This window comes from Gopherus flavomarginatus (genome assembly GCF_025201925.1).
Source record: "Gopherus flavomarginatus isolate rGopFla2 chromosome 13 unlocalized genomic scaffold, rGopFla2.mat.asm SUPER_13_unloc_1, whole genome shotgun sequence".
NCBI lineage: Eukaryota > Metazoa > Chordata > Testudines > Testudinidae > Gopherus > Gopherus flavomarginatus.
The window spans coordinates 4,005,329-4,025,236 of record NW_026114609.1 but is presented as its reverse complement, the minus strand read 5'-3'; the positions used below and the strand labels follow the sequence as shown (position 1 = coordinate 4,025,236).

The following is a 19,908-nucleotide window of genomic DNA, read 5'->3' as shown; positions in this document are numbered from 1 at the left end:
CTATGAAGGGTTTGAAGCTTTCATTACTTAAGTTCCAGGACACTGAGGGATTTCAGCTCCCCTTTGTCCAGAGGAAACCGTCACCCCACTAACAACCGCGTTCTTGTCCATGGGATCACTGTAGGGGGCTGGGTCCCTGTTTGTCTATTCTCGCTATCTAGGACAAGCCAGGGCGCCTCTACAGAAATCCATGGCACACCCACATCTTGAATACTGCGTGCAGATGTTGTCACCCCACTTGATAAAAGATATATTGTAATTGGAAAAGGTTCAGAAAAGGGCGACAAAAATGATTAGGGATATGCAGCAGCTTTCATATGAAGAGTGATTAATAAGACTGAGACTTTTCAGCTTGGAAAATAGATGATATAGGTCTATAAAACAATGATTGGGTTGGAGAAAGTAAATAAGGAAGCGTTATTTACTCCTCTAGACACAAGAACTAGGGCTCACCAAATGAAATGAAGAGGCAGCAGATTTAAACCAAACAAAGGAAATATTTTCTTCACATAACACACAGTCAACCTGTGGAACCCTGGGGCACCTTGGGTCGGCCACTGTAAGAAGACAGGCTACTAGGCTAGATGGACCTTTGATCTGACCCAGTGTGGCCAGTCTGATGTTGTATACTTATGAACTGGGGTGTATGAGCACCCAGGGCCCTCTGTGGAGCTGCCCTTCTCCTTCTATGCTCGCATGTTTCATTGACTCCAGCCTTTTTTTCTATTCATCATCAGCATCATTGTAAACAAGCTGGCCTCACCTCCTTTCCCCTCCAAGAACCAGTGTCCCCTGTCTTGTGTAAATCACTGACCTCTTTCCTCTCTCAGCACTGACTGCTCCTCCATGTCCTTGTCCCTCCCTTGGTGCTGATGGGACCCTTCTCTCCAGTCCTTCCTCATCAAGCAGCTCAGTGGATGGGAATCTTAGAGTCACCATGGTGCTTTAGGAGCAGAAACCCTTACAGAGCTTCCATGCAATTGGCACTTTGCCCTCACTGCTCAGGACTGAAACTTGTGCAGGGAGACTGGCTGGGCCACATGCCAGCTGGGCATAAGCAAAGCAGCAGAGGTGAAAGGCAAATGTGGGGAGTGAGCTCAGGGCCTGATACATGCAAAGCAGGCACTGTACCACTGAGCCACATCCCCAAACAGACCTTCTTTGCTGACTGTTACAATCAGAGCTGCTCTTTCCAACGCATCCCGTGGCTTATACGCTTCATGGGAAACCCTTTCCCCCCAGTCATGCTCTCGTGCAGGTTACTGGTTCTTAGGGGTCACTTTGCAGCAGGGCCAGATTTGATGTGTGGGGCAGAGAGTGTGTGCGCCCTGGACTCAAGGTTAGCTCAAAAAAAAAAGACAAGAGAAAAACTGCTGGCTGGGAGCTAAATATGCTGGACAATGGGTTGGGATTCTTCTATGCTCAGATTTGTTATGGAGCTGGCCGTCTCCCAAATGATGGTCTGTTCCTTCCCTCAAAATGCCGGCTAAACCTCTCCTTTTGAATTTAAAGCTCCATGAAAGGAAAAAAAATAACGAGGAAGAAATCATAAAAGCTATGGATGTATTTGAGAAAAGACTTGGAGCAATAAGAGACCAAGAGAGAGAAAGCAGCACTGTTTCTGAACCAGGGACATTTTGCATATAAAGCAAATGTGATAACCACTACACAACAGAAACCAGCTACTGTGAAACCTGGAGCCCTTTTCTAAGGCTTTCTCAGTAGCTGCTACACCAGCTGATTTCCCTTTGAAGAACAGGAAAACAAAGGCCATCAAGAACGTATGTTTTTTGGATGAGCCAAGAAAAGGGAGTAGCATTGTGCCCCTCAGGTAGGCCCTGTTCATTTCCAGGTCAGAAAGCAAAACCCTTCTGCAAGAATATCCAAATAATATTGTTTCACTTCACTTCAGAAGTACAGTTGTGTGGCAATTAAATGATGATTCTAAAGTTTCATAAAAGCAAAGAACTCTAAACACAATAGTGTGGGAAATATGGATGTATCTCAGAAAATGGCTTGGAATGAAGAAAGACAAAAATTGATCGGTCGAGAGAAGAGGCCCTGTTTCCCCCTGGTTTGGAGCTTCTCTCACAGCTACTGGAATAGAAAAGCTAAGCAAATAGGGTTCTATTGTTCCAAAGGAGATTGAAGTGAGGCCATTTTCTCCAGATATAATTAAATGGTAATATCAGGAGTGGGATTTGAAACCACGTTTCCATGCAGAGACCAGAACACCCAAAGGATTAGAAAAAATGAGTCTCATAACTAGCGCTTTAGACCCGTCCACCATCCTGATACTACAAAGAATGTGACTTATCAACCCTAGTTTTCATTAATAGTTGATGAACTCTTTAGGGAGGTTGAGATGGCACATCTCTTTCAACTCCTAGAGACCTTCCACAGCACAGCTGATTTTTAAACACACTCACCTGGACCTAAAGTTACAAGTTTCCTGGAGCTCCATGAGTTCTGTGGTATTATAATCTCCCTGCTCGCATTTTAAGTGAACAAAAGATGGGTGCTAGCATTCTGAGACAGTAATGGTGAACCTCAAAATCCTGCCCTGTGGGCCAGACAGTTAAGCAATCAGCACCCATAACCTCTGCCATGATAGCATCCCATCTGGCAACAACTCACTGCTCAATAGCTGGGGTGTGAAATCCTCATTTCTTTGTTGTTCTGTCACTGTAGTCCCCACTTTCCTATTGCTTGTCTGTATAATCTCTGTCTGGTTCTGTGATTGTTTCTGTCTGCTGTATAATTAATATGTTGGGGGTAAACCAATTAAGGCAGTGGGGTATAATTGTTGCTACAGTATGTTAGGATTGGTTAGTTACATTTCAGTAAAATGATTAGCTAAGGTATAGCTAAGCAGAACTCCAGTTTTACTATATAGATTGCAGTCAATCAGAAAGTAAAGGGGGGGAATGGGAATGGGGTAGGGGAACTGGAATTATGTTTTGCTAAGAGGGGAATGGGAACAAGGACACAGACAAGCCTCTGTGGTGTCAGAGCTGGGAAGGGGGATACAGAGGAAGGAAACTGGAATCATTGCTTGCTGGAAGTTTACCCCAATAAACATTGAATTGTTTGCACCTTTGAACTTCGGGTATTGCTGCTCTCTGGTCATGCAAGAAGGGCCAGGGAATGGGAGGGTGATGGGATAAACCCTCTAACTAGTACGTTTTTCAGGGTGTAAAAAACCCCAGAGCCAGTATAATTAAGCTGACCTAAGCCATGGTTAGATAGTGCTAAATGAAAGGAAAGATTGTTCTGTCTACTCCCCAGTGCTACAGCAGTATTTTAAGTGTAGACAGCCTCAGAGTGAGACCAGATCTGGCTCCACGGACGCTCAGACACTAAGACACCAGCAATGACAATACACTAATGCTTCTGTAGTTGGCAACATTTGAACCTGCGTGGGGAAACCCCAATGGATTTCTAGTCCATCACCTTAACCACTCGGCCACAACTAGTTGATATACTGTCTCAGTCCCCTAATCATTTTTATTGCCCTCTGCTGGACTCTCTCCAGTTTGTCCATATCCCTTCTCATGTGGGTCCCAACCCCAAAAGTACTCACATTTCACCCCATTGGCCCCAAAATGCCAGCTTTTAATATGTAAATAGGGTGCTGCCATGGTCAAGTCACTCCTGAACTCTCCAGTGGATCCTGCTGGCGGAGAACAAGGTGAAAATTAGCCAGGATGTTACTCAGTCAAATCCCTGTGCTCCCCGCAGGTGATATCGGAAAGCTCCAAGATGGCTCACTTCCCTTTCTCTCATCAGCTTCAGGCCCCAGGGTTACAAATGCACAAACCAGCTGGGATTCTCCCCTGGCCTCAGGGTGTGGGGCTGCTCTGAGGGGATGGACTTGCACACTTGGGATATTAGTACAAAGATACAATTTCAATTTCTCTTAGAGAAATTGGAGGGCAATTTATATTTGGTAAAAATCTTATTTAGTGAAAGGAAAGCTGCAGTGAGAGCCCGGTTACTGGGGTGCAAAACACCTTCCTCCTGGGAGAAACAAGAAACAATTTTCGTGGCACATGCACCACCTCTGCAACCAACCTTTGCTACCTCGCTCCATAACACCACACACACACAGAGCAGCCTTTTACTTCTCAGAACCAAAACACACCCTGAAAGAGATCCAACGGCATAAGATTAAGGCAAACAACTGAAGCACTAACAACAACTCAAAGAGATTCAAAAACGCTTCTGTCTTTACACACCAGGGACAGCAGGAAGGAAACCAGCAGGCACAAGCACGGGCCAGCAAGAACCAAACAATGCGGGGTTATGCAGATAAGTAGTGTCTGGCGGCAGTAGGGAGAGCAGTGAGATGAACCGAAGGAGCCAGGCAGAGAGAATTCTCTGTGTGTGGACAGAATCCGGTGTGGGGAGTTCGTGTGGGGAGTGCCTGCAGCGGAGTCACTTCGGGGCAGTGATTGCCACTGAGCTATGTAGTGACAAAAGGTGTGTGAATGGGGTGTGGTGCCTGGCTGGGAGCAGCTTGTGGTGATAAGAAAAGGGGTGGGAGCAAGAGGTCCTGTCCTAGCAGGAGGCGTATACCCTGAGAGGGTGTTTTGTGGGTGCAAGTAGGTTTGGGGGTTTCTTGCAATGACCAGGGTTGTCTGGTGGGTGCAGCTAGAGCCCTCCTAACCCCACTAGTTTTCTCTGTGTTGGGGGGGGGGCAGATTCTGTGATGTCACAGTCCTTGGGGGAGGAGTTTGAATCATAACTCCAAAGTGGGAGAACAACTCCCCCGACTCCTGCTCAGTCTCCACTAGGGGGCTGGGCTGGGCTCTCGAGGGAGGGAAGCACAGGGAAAAACAGTCTCCCCTATGGAACCCAGGAGTCCTGGATCCCAGTCCCCCTGCTCTAGACCCTTTCCACTTCCAGAGCCAAGGATAGAACCCAGGGGTCCTGGTGTCCAGCCTCTCCCTGCTCTGACCACTAAACCCCACTGCCCTCCCAGGGTGGTGCAGGGGTCACTGGGTCTCTGTCCCAGCTCTGCTAAGGGCCTTGACTGATTTTCCCAAAGTGCTTCCTTCTGAATCTAGCCAACGAAGTGGGGATTCACCCACAAAAGCTCATGCTCCAATACGTCTGTTAGTCTATAAGGTGCCACAGGACTCTCTGCTGCTTTTACAGATCCAGCACATCTGCCCCCGCTGCCCAGTCACTGCCCACCTCTGTGTGGGGGCACCAGCATTGTGCCGAGTCATGATGGGAAATTGTCCAAGCTGGCCCAGGGGAGACGTGTGTGTCCCTGCTGCCCTCTGCTGAGCCCTGCTCTGTGTGTGTGAGTCTGTGACACTGTTTGTATCAGTGTGTTGCTGGGCTAACCAGTAAGAAATGGCTTTGCAGGATTTTGTACTCTGCAGCAAGTGACACACACACACACACAAAGGGACTCACACAATCCCAAGAACGCTCACACACAACACACCCAGAGGGACATGTTAGTCCAACCCCCAAAGAAAGAAACAATCACACCCGCAACCACACTCACACTCACCCCCCCTACACACACCATACTATTCACAAAATTGTGCTCAGAGACACAAGTGCACGCAGTTCACTCCCACTGCTCCAAATACAAGGACCTCCTGCCCCATACAGCTGGACAGCTACGAATGAGAATGATCCCCTCATGCTGGATCATCTGCTTGGCCCCCCACTCCCTCTTGGGGCATGCTGTGTGGCAGAGGGCCTCCATGTGCTGCCTGGGGTAGGGGCAGTGCACACAGCTGCCTCCCCTCCCGGGTCTATTACAGGAGGGGAGGGGGGGTCTTTTGGCCTGTAAGGTGCAGCAGGTCGGACTAGATGATCACATTGCTCCCTTCTGACCTTAAAGGCTCCAAGTCTAAAAGGGAGAGGAAAGTAAAGGAAGTTTTAAAAAAAAAAATAAACCAAACATTGTAATACCAGGATAACTCCACCTGCTCATTGTCTAGTCCCACCCCTTTCTTCCTCCATTGTGTGTTGAACGCCCTGCAGGACATTGATTCTCTCATTCCATTGATAAACTGATACAATGTGACTGAAATTAAACTAATTCCCAGGGGAGAAAACATCACATCATTGCATTGGCTGGGAATTGAACCCAGGTCAACTGCTTGGAAGGCAGCTATGCTCACCACTATACCACCAATGCCTCTCGTGAAAAGGCTACTTATGCTTGACCAATGAGGCTAGAGCAGCATTGAGGAGATTTTCAGCCTGTTAAAATGTACTGGATTCTCATCACTGAAAAAAAAACACCTCCATCTTCACTTGAGTTTGAACCATCAGCCTTTCAATTAGCCACCAAAGCTGTTAATCACAGGGGATGTCTACACTACGAGTATCACAGCATTCCTTCTCAGATCTGAACCTTAGAGTTCAGAAAATGAGATACTAGCATCTGAATCCTCTAAGCTTAATTACCAGCTTAGATTTCATAGCGCTGCCACCACCTAAAAATATAGTGTTTTGGAGCACTCTGACCTCCCCAGCCTTCTCTGGGGACCCCAAGAACCCAGATCCCTTGGGTTCTTAAAACAAGGAGTAATAAACCATTCCCCCACCTTTCCCCCTCCTAGAGTTTCCCTCCCTGGGCTATCCTGAGAGATACTGATCCAACCTCTTAAATCACCATACAGAGAAGCATCTCCCTTCCTTTCCACAAAGAGGCAAACAGATTCAAGGAAAACAAAGAGAGATTCTTTCTCTCCCCCTCCCGTCTCCCCCCCACCTGTTCTGGTGAGTTATCCCAATCCCCTGGAATAACACAAGGGAAACAAGGAAAAAAAATCAATCAGGTTCTCTAAAAAAAGAAATTTTTTAATAAAAGAAAGGAAAAAGTAAAGAATTAGCTCTGTAACTTCAAGATGTAAATATTACAGGGTTCATAGACTCATAGACCAGAAGGGACCAATATGATCATCTAGTCTGACCTCCTGCACAAGGCAGGCCACAGAACCCTACCCATCCACTTTTATAACAACCCCTAACCCAGGAGCGAGTTATTGAAATCCTCAAAATTGGTTTGAAGACCTCAAGCTGCAGAGAATCCACCAGCAAGCGACCCGTGCCCCACGCTGCAGGGGAAGGCAAAAAACCTCCAGGGCCCCTGCCAATCCGCCCTGGAGGAAAATTCCTTCCCGACCCCAAATATGGCGATCAGCTAAACCCTGAGCATGTGGGCAAGACTCACCAGCCAGCACCCAAGAAGGAGTTCTCTGCAGTAACTCTGTTCCCATCCCATCCAACATCTCCCTGCAGACCATTGAGCAGACCTATCTGGTGGTAATCCAATTGCCCAAATTAATGATCCTATCATAACATCCCCTCCATATACTTATCAAGCTTTGTCTTAAAGCCAGAAAAGTCTTTTGCCCCCACTACTTCCCTCGGAAGGCTGTTCCAGAACTTCACTCCCCTAATGGTTAGAAACCTTCGTCTAATTTCAAGTCTAAACTTCCTAATATCCAGTTTATACCCATTCGTCCTCGTGCCTACATTAGTACTAAACTTAAATAATTCCTCTCCCTCCCTAACGTTAACCCCCCTGATATATTTATATAGAGCAAGCATATCCCCCCGCAGCCTTCTTTTGGCCAGGCTAAACAAGCCAAGCTCTTTGAGTCTCCTTTCATAAGGCAGGTTTTCCATTCCTCGGATCATACTTGTAGCCCGTCTCTGAACCTGTTCCAGTTTGAATTCATCCTTCTTGAACATGGGACACCAGAACTGCACACAGTATTCCAGATGAGGTCTCACCAACGCCTTATATAACGGTACTAACACCTCCTTATCCTTGCAGGAAATACCCCGCCTGATGCATCCCAAAATCGCATTTGCTTTTTTAACAGCCGTATCACATTGGCGACTCATAGTCATCCTGCTATCAACCAGTACCCCAAGGTCCTTCTCCTCCTCCGTCGCTTCCAACTGATGCGCCCCCAATGTATATCCAAAATTCTTATTATTAATTCTTAAGTGCATGACCTTGTACTTTTCACTATTGTATTTCATCCTATTTCTATTACTCCAGTTTACAAGGTGGTTCAGATCTTCCTGAATAGTATCCCTGTCCTTCTCCGTGTTAGCAATACCTCCCAGCTTTGTGTCATCCGCAAACTTTATTAGCACATTCCCGCTCTTTGTGCCAAGGTCAGTAATAAAAAGGTTAAATAAGATCGGTCCCAAAACTGATCCTTGAGGGACTCCACTAGTGACCTCCATCCAGCCTGACAGTTCACCTTTCAATACGACCCGCTGGAGTCTCCCATTTAACCAGTTCCTTATCCACCTTACAACTTTCATATTCATCCCCATCATCATATTCATCGGAACCGTGTCGAACGCCTTACTGAAATCTAGGTAAATTATATCTACCGCATTTCCTTTATCTAAGTAATCTGTCACCTTCTCAAAGAAGGAGATCAGATTGGTTTGACACGATCTACCTTTAGTAAATCACAGGGGTAGCTGCGTTAACCAGGATTTGTAAAAAGTGAGAGTCCTGTGGCACCATATAGACTAACAGATGTACAGGAGCATAAGCTTTGAGGGGTGAATCCCCACTTCATCAGATGAATGTAGTCGGAATTCTGTGCCTGGATAGCCAACTACAAAATCAATTTCTCCTTCCTTGGCTTTCACACCTCAGCTGCTAAAAGAGGGCCTCATCCTCCCTGATTGAACTAACCTCCTTATCTCTAGACTGATTCTTACTTGCATATTTATACCTGCCCCTGCAAATTTCTGCCACATGCATCCGACGAAGCGGGTATTCACCTGAGAAATCTTATGCTCCAATACGTCTGTTAGTCTATAAGGTGCCACAGGACTTTATGTCTTTTTGAGGTGAGTGCAGCTTGCTTGGGAGGTGCTGACGATGGATAGAAAAAAGGCTGGAGTCAATGACAGATGAGACCACAGAAGGGGAAAGGGAATGGCAGCCCCACAGAAGGTCCTGGGTGCTCAGATGCCCCAGTTATAGCACCCTGGCCTGTCGTAGAGAGAGAAAAGACACTGAGGGGCCCTGCCCCCCTAACAGTGATCCCATGACAAGAACCTGGTTGGGAGTGGGGTGAAGGTTCCCTCTGGGCAAAGTGGAGCTGAAATCCCTCAGTGTCCTGGAATTTAAGCAATGGAAGCTTCAAACCCTGCACGGGTGTGGGCTGAGGTGCATCAGCAGAACGTTGGGCTGGACAGGGGCGGCAGGTTTGTATAATTTTTGGTGGTGCCCAGAATGAGACCAAGTCCTGCCCCCCTTCCCCACACCTGCCTAAGGCTCTGGGAGGGAGCTTGGGTGTGGGAGGGAGAGGGGCTGGGCTCTGGGAGAGAGTTTGGGTTCAGAGTCTGGGCTCAGTCAGGGGGTTGTGCTGCAGGAGGGTGTGCAAGAGGCAGGCGCTTGGAGGGAGTTTGATTGCAGGTGTGGGGTCTGGGTTGGGGCAGGGGGTTATGAGTACAGGAGAGGATGAAGGGTGCAGCATTTGCCTCGGGCATCTCTCGAAAGCAACCCGCACCCCCCTCTGGCAGCAGCCCCTAAGCGGGAGGGCTGGGGGCATCTCTGAGCACTGCTGCCCACAGACTCCAGCCCTGCAGCTCCCATTGTCACAGTTGGCTTTTGGGGCGGGGACAGCATGTGGAGACCCCCCACACACAGTTGTTCTTCCCGCAGATGTGGGGCAGCAGGGGATCTCCCCTGTTTGGGGGAATCTCTCTGGGCCCCACTGTTAGGTCTCCATCCTTTCTCCCCTTAACCACGCACACCCCTCCCCTCCCCGTTATCAATGTTTTAGAGTGACCCCTCCCTCCGTTTGTAGGACACAGACTCTCTGTGACAGAGACTGACTGCGGCTCCTCTCTGCATGGCCCCAGTGGGGAAGGAAAGAGACTGGGGGGGGTGGAGAAGATGGGCAGAAGGAGTCAAATGGGGCTAAACCAGAACAGAGGAGATTTTCTTCCTGTTAAAACGTACTGGAGTCTCATCACTGAAAAGCCGCATCTTGAATTAGGTTTGAACCAGCTGCTTTTCAATTACCAGGCAAAGGTGTGAACCACAGAGACTGGGAACTGCCTGCTTCCCAAATCCATCTAAAAAGCATCTGCAGTGGTGCAATTGGTTAGTGCAGAAGGGCAAGCTGCTGGGATTGTAAATTCAGGCCTTATCTGGAGCACTGGATTCTGTTCCCCATGTACCTTCCCCAGCTCGTTCCTCTTAGCTGTGTACTTTGCTTTACCTAATTCCCATGGAAAGTGCCCTGCTAGGAAAAGGAGAGTAAGTTCCAAAATATGGCAGTAGGTGCACAGCTTGGAAACATCCCCCCTGTGCTGCCATTAGTTCCAGTAGGCTGTTCACTGGCAGGGCAAACTGATTTCTTTGCTGCTGAGAAAGCTGCCAGGACAGGTCTGTGGGCACCAGAGCTCCCTGCTTCTTCCAGGACACCTCTGGCTCCTTCCCTGCCCCAGTCACCGGTGTAGGAGAGTCCTACATGCACAGAGCCTAAAGCTTTACTAAGTCTTCTTAGTGCAGTTAACAGAGTGTCAGTCTCCTCATACTCTGAAAGTCATGAGTTCAAGCTTCAGAGGTAGTAATGGCTTTTGCTCCCTGCTTCAGATTTTCCAAAGGAAAACAGAGAAAAGAAACTAGAGGAGAGTGGTTTCTAGACACTCTAACACGCACATGCACACAGAGACTTTTCTATGGCATTATCTTTTCCTTCTCTGTGCCATTTGTATTCTCCATAGAGCAAAATAAAACAAAAACATGCAAGTCCGAGCCTAATACAGCATGAAACTCAATACAGATCAAGTCTCACCCTCAGAGATCTTCCAATACTCTTCTTTCGCAGACTAGACTTATTTCTTGTCTGGTCACAATCTTTTCACCAAGTTTAGTCCTTGTTCCAGCTCAAGGTAGCTAGGGGATTTCTCATCACTGCACCCACCTTTCTTCTGTTCCATCCCCTTATACAGCTTTGCTACAAGGCAGGAATCTTTTGTCTCTCTCCTGGGGAAAAGCCCCAGGTTTAAGATGGATTCCTGTACCAGGTGACATGGTCACATGTCCTGTGAGATCCCAAGCCTTCATTCTTCCTGTCCTGACTCACAGATAGTGCAGGACAGAGCCATCTCCAGTCAATTGTCCTGGTTAATGGGAGCCATCAAGAGTCCAAACCACTATTAATGGCCCACACTTTGCCTCATTACAATAGGACCTCAGAGTTATATTTCATATTTCTAGTTTCAGATACAGGAATGATCGGTTTGTACAAATAGGATGAACACACACAGTAGATTATAAGCTTTGTAATGATACTTTACAAGAGACCTTTTGCATGAAGCATATTTCAGTTACTTTATATTCACACTCATTAGCGTATTTTCATAAAATCCTATGGAGTGCAACTTCACAGCTGGGAAAGGGTTTTACTGCAGCACCTGGGAGCAGTTGAGTTTCATGTTCAGGCTGTGGTATGAGTTCCTCCAGGTTTCTCGTAAGCACACAGGGACCTTAGTGGGTGCTCTCGATACAGGAATGGCCCAGATATGCTAAAGTGATGGGAATTGCATTTTCCTTTTTTATTTTTGTATTTCCAATGACATTTCTGTATAACTGTGTTTTCTCTTGGATTTGATATTTAACTTAAGAAAGAATAAGGCCTCAGGGCGCCCGATGGAGGAGCAGGCTGGGGCTAGGACTGCTAAGAAAGCAAGAGTAGCAAGTTTTCTGTATTGTTTCCTGCCCTCATTTTCATGACTCATTTCTCTTCTGCATGAAATTTGCCATTTGTACATGTGAGCCTGACTAGCTCAGTTGGTAGAGCATGAGGCTTTTAATATGAGGGTCTATGGTTCAGGTCAGTGAAAAAGACAGTTCTCCCTATAATATCTTCCAAGATCTTCAGAAGGCATCTCTTGAGGATGCTCCTTGACTTCAGCTTCCCCTTTTCAGGACTTGGCCTTTCCTAGGAAGGGCCATGTATTGCCTGGGACTGAAGGGGCAACTTCCTCACATGCCCACTGGCCTCTCAGTCTGGATTAAGAAAGGCCTCTGGAAGCTGCAGCAAACTGCTGCATGACAACTTGATGAGCAAATGCAGGGTTGCCCACACAGGGTCATTCTCAGCAGAACTCAGCAGAGGTCTGGGTGTTCCCTATTGGTCCCATGGTGTAAGGGCCAGCACTCAGGATTTTGAATCCTGCAATCTGAGTTGAAGTCTCAGTGGGATCTGAGAGCAATTCCTGTGGCACCTAACCCTACTGGGTCTTCCAAGGCTCTGTCTTGCTTTCTCAAAGGCCATGAAAGTCTGTCTTTTCCTCGCTAGCTGTTGTGACTTGGGCACAAGAGAGGATGTTTGATCCAGAAGCCTGGCTGTGCCTGGAGTCCTGTAGGTAGGGATGCGAGCTGCATTTCCTCTGAGTCCTGAAGCTGGGCTGCAGCCTGGCCTGGGAGGCAGCCCTATTGGTTCACCTACTGGCCCAAAGTCACTTGGGCAGTGTTGGTGTCCCCAGGAATGCTGAAGAGCCTAAGGGAGGGAGGCTCTATACTCCTTCCTATCAGTCAGAGTGGAAAAGGAGGGCTGCAAGAGTGGACAGGTTGATGAGCTGGGCCTTCTACCATTCGGGTGGGGACGATGTGGGGAACACTAACTGGGAGAAGCGGTTGCTGGCCTGTGAGGAAAGGCTCAGCCAATGGCATAAGTGGACCTTGTCATTAGCCTACAAAGCTGTGATGCTCAAGACCTATCTTTTGGCTGTGGGGAATTTCCTCAGCCATGTGTTTCCCCCTGCTCCATGAGTGCTGCTGAGACCGAACACCAGGGCCTTCCACTTCCTGTGGGGCAATAGGACGTCCCTACCTAGTCAGGAGACATGTGGCTTTTCTGCCGTATTAGAAGGGGGATTGGGTTTGGTGGGCTTTGAAGCCTTGTACGGCTCTACTTTTTTGTGTTTCAATTTTCAGTGGTGGCTGAGCTGGAAGGCAGGTCAGGCCCAAGGGAAATGGTGGGGCAACCACAAAGAACGCAACTGACTCTTCCGATATGGTTGTATTATTTTTGCCCCACTGGGTGCAGCACCGGGTATGAGATGGCTGATGATGAGGGAAGGGGGAGGCCCCCCCCTCTAGTGTTCTTCTACTCTCACCTTACACCCTACAGGATTTTCAGTGGGTGGCTAGGTGGAAGGTGCTTGTAGGATGGCTTCATCCGCAACAGTGGCTGCCCTCACAGCAGCAGCGGCCACAGCAGCTAGGCCCCTCCACCTCCTTTGGCTCAATCTGAACAGAGGTCAATGTACCACTGGGTGAGACAGGCCAATTTTAAGGAGCTTTCTCTGAAGGTGAGCAACTGTCCCCAGAACTTACTGACAGGCACTTTAAAGTATTTGCAAATGTGCATGGCTGGCATGTGCAGAGCAAAGGCTGCCTAGGGGCACTGTGTCAGGCTTTGGCACTGCTTGAGACAATGGACCATCTTCAGACACCAGGTGACCCAGGATCTAAGGCAGGAATGGGGTGAGGAAGCAAGTCAAGCTGAGCAGGGCAGCCAAAATTCATCTTGCCTTTGTGGGCGCTCACAATGATTCCATTTTTTGTGCCAGGGCTGACAAAAACACCCCAAACAGAGAAGCAGCAGGCCAAAAAAGCAGCAGGGGTATTCTGTCTGCTATCCAAGACCCATAAACCTGGAAATCCTGGATGCCCCATCATTTCAGGCAATGGCACCCTGACAGCAGGATAGTCTGGCTGCGTAGACTCCCTCCTCAGGCCTTATGCTACCAGCACTCCTAGCTATCTTCGAGATGCCACTGACTTCTTGAGGAAACTACAATCCATTGGTGATCTTCCAGAAAACACCATCCTGGCCAGTATGGAGATAGAAGCCCTCTACACCAACATTCCACACAAAGATGGACCACAAGCTGTCAGCAACAGTATCCCCGATAATGTCACGGCAAACCTAGTGGCTGAACTTTGTGACTTTGTCCTCACCCACAACTATTTCACATTTGGGGACAATGTATACCTTCAAGTCAGCAGCACTGCTATGGGTACTCGCATTGCCACATAGCATGCCAACATTTTTATGGCTGACTTAGAACAACACTTCCTCAGCTCTCATCCCCTAATGCCTCCACTCTACTTGCCCTACACTGATGACATCTTCATCATCTCGACTCATGGAAAAGAAAACCCTTGAGGAATTCCACCATGATTTCAACAATTTCCATCCCACCTACAATGTCAGCCTGGACCAGTCCACACAAGAGATCCACTTCCTGGACACAACTGTGCTAATAAGCAATGGTCACATAAACACCGCCCTATACTGGAAACATACTGACCGCTGTACTTACCTACATGCCTCCAGCTTTCACCCAGACCACATCACACAACCCATTGTCTACAGCCAAGCTCTAAGATACAACCACCTTTGCTCCAACCCCTCAGACAGAGAAAAACACCTACAAGATCACTATCAAGCATTCTTACAAGTACACTACCCACCTGCTGATGTGAAGAAACAGATTGACACCAGAAGAGTACCCAGAAGTCAGCTACTACAGGACAGGTCCAACGAAGAAAGTAATACAACCCCACTAGCCGTCACCTTCAGCCCCCCAACTAAAACCTCTCCAGTGCATCATCAAGGATCTACAACCTATCGTGAAGGATGATCCGTCGCTGTCACAGATCTTGGGAAACAGGCCAGTCCTTGCTTACAGATAGCCCCCTAACCTGAAACAATTACTTACCAGCAACCCAACAACATAAATACTAAACCAAGATCCTATCCTTGCAACAAAGCCCGTTGCCAACTCTGTCCACATATCTATTCAGGGGACATCATCATAGGACCTAATCACATCAGCCACACTATCAGAGGCTTCTTCACCTGCATATCTACCAATGTGAAATATGCCATCATGTGACAGCAATGCTTCTCTGCCATGTACATTGGCCAAACCAGACAGTCTCTACATAAAAGCATAAAAGGACACAAATCAGACATCAAGAATTATAACATTCAAAAACCAGTCGGAGAACACTTCAATCTTCCTGGTCACTTGATTACTGACCTAAAAGTCGCAATATTACAACAAAAAACCTTGAACAACAGACTCCCAAGAGAGACTGCTGAATTGGAATTAATTTGCAAAGTGGACACCATTAAATTAGGCTTGAATAAAGCCTGGGAGTGGATGAGTTATTACACAAAGTCAAACTATTTCCCCATGTTTATTTGTCCCCCTACTGTTACTTACACCTTCCTGTCAACTGTTGGAAATAGGCCATCCCGATTATCAATACAAAAGATTTTTTCTCCTGCTGATAATAGCTCACCTTAACTGCTCACTCTCATTATAGTGTGTATGGCAACACCCATTTTTTCACGTTCTCTCTGTGTGTGTGTATCTATATCTTTATCTATATCTCTTCCTGCTGTATTTTCCACTGTAAGCATCCGATAAAGTGGGTTTAGCCCATGAAATCTTATGCTCAGATAAATTTGTTAGTCTCTAAGGTCCACAATTACTCCTTGTTCTTTTTGCAGATAAATTAATGGAGGTTGAGTCCATGAATGGCTATTAGCCAGGATGGGTAAGGAATGGTATCCCTAGCCTCTGTTTGTCAGAGGGTGGAGATGGATGGCAGGAGAGAGATCACTTGACCATTACCTGTTAGGTTCAGTCCCTCTGGGGCACCTGGCATTGGCCACTGTTGACAGATAGGATATGGGGTTGGATGGACCTTTGGTCTGACCCAGTATGGCCATTCTTATATTCTTATGAAGGGAGGGGCAGAGCACTGCAACAGAGTTTCTGTAGTATAGTGGTTATCATGTTTGCTTAATATGCAAAAGGTCCCTGGTTTAAAACCAGGCAGAAACATGATGGCTTCCTTTCCCCAGCTCCTACTGGCCTGTCCCTGCTGTTGTAGGAGCAGCAGTGATTTCTATGCAATGTATAACCTGTATGCTCAATAGGTGTGTTATACTTCTCTCCTCTCGCTCTCTGAATACCTGGGAAGTGGTTTTCCTCCTCCTGGAATGCTTGTGGGATGAATGGGCTGGTAGAAGAGCTTCCAGGTAGACAAGGTGTCTGGGACTCTAATTAGGCAGCACTCACACACCCAGAGCATGGACACTGCCCAAAGTGGAGCGTGAAAAACCAGATGCAGCCAAGTCATCTCTAGTCGCAGGCCATTAGGTGCAGGTCCTTAAAAGGAGAAGTGGCCATGTGCTCAGGAGTCACTCACAAGCTTGTACCTCCAGTGAATGCTCTTTGCCCGGATTGCCTGGCCAGTGGTTCTTTGCGTTGTATTTCATTGTGCCTCAGGAAGACTTACCTTCATCGCACCGTCCATAGCTGCACTGTGGGACACTTACCTTGCAGAATCCTGACATCTCCAGTGCTGTGCCTGTCCTGAGAGCATGAGTATGCAAGTGTGAGTGTGACACCTCCGCTTCTTTTGAACTTAGCTGTCAGTATAATAAACAGGCTGCTTTCTGCCAAACTCTGGTGGGTCATTAGTCCTCCCTACGCTTACTAGCTGGCCCAATTTTGGGGAAAAGCTGCGATAAGCTCAACCCCTGCAGAATAGAGGGTGGTGAAATGAGCTGGGAAAAAGCCTTAGCATCAGCAGGTGAAAGCTAGAGGACCTTGGCCAGTCACCTTTTGAAGCCTTGTGGCTTGGTCTCCTCTGCCCTTGGAGGTTGGCCTATGGCGGCCGGCTCTTCCTGCTGGCTTCCTTTATGTAACTTGCCAAAGGAGGGAGTGAGGTAGGAATGAGGCAAAAGAGGAAAGTCTAGCTGAGGAAGGCAGGGCAGAAGCTAAGCCCATTTGTTCTGCAAAGCCTGAAAAGCCTGGGGAGGTGCGGTTGGCTGCTGGGAGGTAGAATCCTGTGCCTACCTCTTGGCTTCCCAGGGATGGCTACTTGCATCCCAGGAGAAGAAGGATGGTTCTGGGTGAAAGGAAAACAAGCAAAGATCTGGGAGGAAATTTGGATGTGAGATGCGGGCTCTGCACTGGGGGAGCAGGTTGAGGAGCAGGAGGGGTGGCGCTTACCCCGGGCACTGCAGCTCCCAAAGTGACTGGTACACACAACCCTGCGGCAGCAGGTCCTAGGTGGGCCGTGCCAGGGGGGTCTCTGTGTGCCACTGCCTGCAGGCGCTGCCCCCAGAGCTCCCATTGGCTGCAGTTCCTGGCCAATGGGAGCTGCGGAGTTGGTACTCGGGGCAGGGGTAGTGAATGGAGACACTCCCCCCAACCAAGGGGATGCTGGGACATGCCGGCCATTTCTGGGAGTGACACAGAGGGACAGAGGCAGAGTGGGCAGGGAGCCACCTTAGTGCTGCTGGCACATCTCTGCACACCCATTAGGGGAGTGGGGCAGAGGTCATCCATGTGCTGCCTGGGGTAGGGGCAGTGCACAGAGCTGCCTCCCCTCCTGGGTCTATTACAGGAGGGGAGGGGGGTCTTTTGGCCTGTAAGGTGCAGCAGGTCGGACTAGATAATCACATTGGTCCTTTCTGACCTTAAAGGCTCTGAGTCTAAAAGGGAGAGGGAAGTAAAGGAAGTTTTTAAAAAAACTAAACCAAACATTGTAATACCAGGATAACTCCACCTGCTCATTGTCTAGTCCCACCCCTTTCTTCCTCTATTGTGTGTTGAATGACCTGCAGAACATTGTCTTTTTCATTCCATTGATAAACTGATACAATGTGACTGAAAGTAAACTAGTTCCCACCAGAGGAAACATCACATCACTGCATTGGCTGGGAATCAAACCCAGGTCAACTGCTTGGAAAACAGCTATGCTCACCACTATACCACCAATGCATCTGGTGAAAGTCTAACTCATGCTTGCCCAATGAGGCTAGATAAGCACTGAGGAGATTTTCAGCCTGTTAAAATGAACTGGATTCTCATTACTAAAAAAAACCACCTCCATCTTCACTTGGGTTTGAAACATCAGCATTTCAATTAGCCACCAGAGTTGTTAATCACAGGGTATGTCTACACTAGGGGATTATTCTGATTTTACAGAAACCAATTTTTGGAAACAGATTGTATAAAGTCGAGTGCATGCGGACACACTAAGCACATTAGTTCAGCGGTGTGCGTCCATATACCGAGGCGAGTGTCAATTTCCAGAGCGTTGCACTGTGGATAGCTACCCCATAGCTATCCCATAGTTTCTGCAGTCTCTCCCACCCATTGGAATTCTGGGTTGAGATCCCAATGCCTGATGGGGCAAAAACAGTGTTGTGGGTGATTCTCGGTAAATGTCGTCACTCAGTCTTTCCTCTGTGAAAGCAATGGCAGACAATCATTTCGCATCCTTTTCCCTGGTTTCCCTGGGCAGACGCCATAGCATGGCAACCATGGAGCCCGTTCAGCCTTTTTTCACCATCATCATATGACTACTGGATGATTCTGACAGATGCGGTGCTGCAGCACTACACAGCAGCATCCCCTTGCCTTTTCAAGTTAGCAAAGATGGTTACCAGCCATAACGTCCCGTCTGCTGCTTTGCAAGTTGACAATGACAGTTACCAGTTATACTGTACCATCTGCTGCTGTCATGGGTGCTCCTGGCCGGCCTCGGTGAGGTTGGCCAGGGGCGCATGGACAAAAATGGAATGACTCCCCAGGTCATTCCCTTCTTTGAGTTTTGTCTAAAGGGAGAGTCAGTCCTGTCTAGACTATCAGGCAAGCCTACTAAAGATCCAGAGAGGCAAACGGCTGCTCCGGGTCAGAGCCCCAGACATCCCACAGAAACAACCCCACCCGTTACTTCCCTCCTCCTCCAACCCTCCTGGGCTACCATGGCAGTTATCTCCCTGTTTGTGTGATGAAGTAATAAAGAATGCAGGAATTTGAAACAACACTGACTTTATTGCCTCTGCAAGCAGAGCTCAAAGGGGTCCAATACCGCTGAATTGCTTCCACACTAACCCTAATCTGACATGGCAAATACTGATTTCAGCACTACTCCCCTTGTCGGAGAGGAGTACAGATATCGGTATTAAGAGCCCTTTATATCGATATAAAGGGCCTCGTTGTGTGGACGGTTGCAGGATTAATGTGATTTAATGCTGCTAAATTAGATATAAACTTGTAGTGTTCACCAGGCCAGAGATAGCAGCAAGTTTTCCCTACTGTTTCCCACCTTTGTTTTCTTGACTAGTTCTCCTCCACACCAAGCTGCTCTTTTACTTTTTGAGTCTGGCAAGCTCAGTTGGCAGAGCATCAGACTTTTATTCTGAGAGTCCAGGGTTCAAGTCTCCGGTCAGATGATAAACTACTCACCAAGATCTTAAAGCATCTCTCTGCAGTCCTCTTTGACATTACTTTTTCTCTTCAGGATTTTCCCTTTCCTCAGAAGGGCCTTTTTGTGTGTGGGTTTGAAGGGGCAACTTCCTGACAGCCCCTCTGTCCTTGCAGCCTTGAGGAATAAAGGCCTTTGGTCATATAGCATGTTCCTTCCCTGCACACACACACACACACATACAAACACACAGAATATCCCTAGGAATTAGAATCACCTGCTGCTTTCCCCTTTCCTGCTGGATCCCCAAATGACGATGCTCTTCAGCCTAAACCCATGTCCCCTCTTTTCCCAGTGCTCCTCAGTCCCAAACTTCAATCCCTCCTATGCACACTGCTTCTCACTCCCAACCAGAGCCTACTCCTCTTCATCCTTCTCCTCTGTCCCTACCCACAGCCCCCTCAATCCCAACCCACAGGCCCTTCCTCCTCACGCTGCTCCTCAATCCCAACCCACAGGCCCCTCCTATTCCCAGTGCCCCTCAATCGCAGCCCACAGCTCCCTCCTTCCCTCCAGCAGCAGGTGCTTCACACCCCCTCAGGAAGATTTTCTTGCAAGGTTTCGTG

The 19,908-nt window shown here is 48.0% G+C and overlaps 2 long non-coding RNA genes and 4 other non-coding genes across 7 annotated transcripts in view; 2 read left to right on the top strand and 4 right to left on the bottom strand.

Annotated features, from left to right (window-relative positions):
- LOC127040995 (uncharacterized) overlaps positions 1-19,908 on the top strand; it is a 401,696-nt gene that overhangs the window by 255,674 nt on the left and 126,114 nt on the right. The gene's annotated exons all lie outside the window — the stretch shown is intronic.
- Positions 1-19,908, bottom strand: part of LOC127041005 (uncharacterized) — a 367,956-nt gene that overhangs the window by 328,568 nt on the left and 19,480 nt on the right. The gene's annotated exons all lie outside the window — the stretch shown is intronic.
- On the bottom strand, positions 3,395-3,476 carry TRNAS-AGA (transfer RNA serine (anticodon AGA)). The gene has a single exon. It is a non-coding gene; the product is annotated as a tRNA-Ser (tRNA).
- On the bottom strand, positions 6,095-6,166 carry TRNAG-UCC (transfer RNA glycine (anticodon UCC)). The gene has a single exon. It is a non-coding gene; the product is annotated as a tRNA-Gly (tRNA).
- Positions 15,828-15,900, top strand: TRNAI-AAU (transfer RNA isoleucine (anticodon AAU)). The gene has a single exon. It is a non-coding gene; the product is annotated as a tRNA-Ile (tRNA).
- TRNAG-UCC (transfer RNA glycine (anticodon UCC)) lies at positions 17,779-17,850 on the bottom strand. The gene has a single exon. It is a non-coding gene; the product is annotated as a tRNA-Gly (tRNA).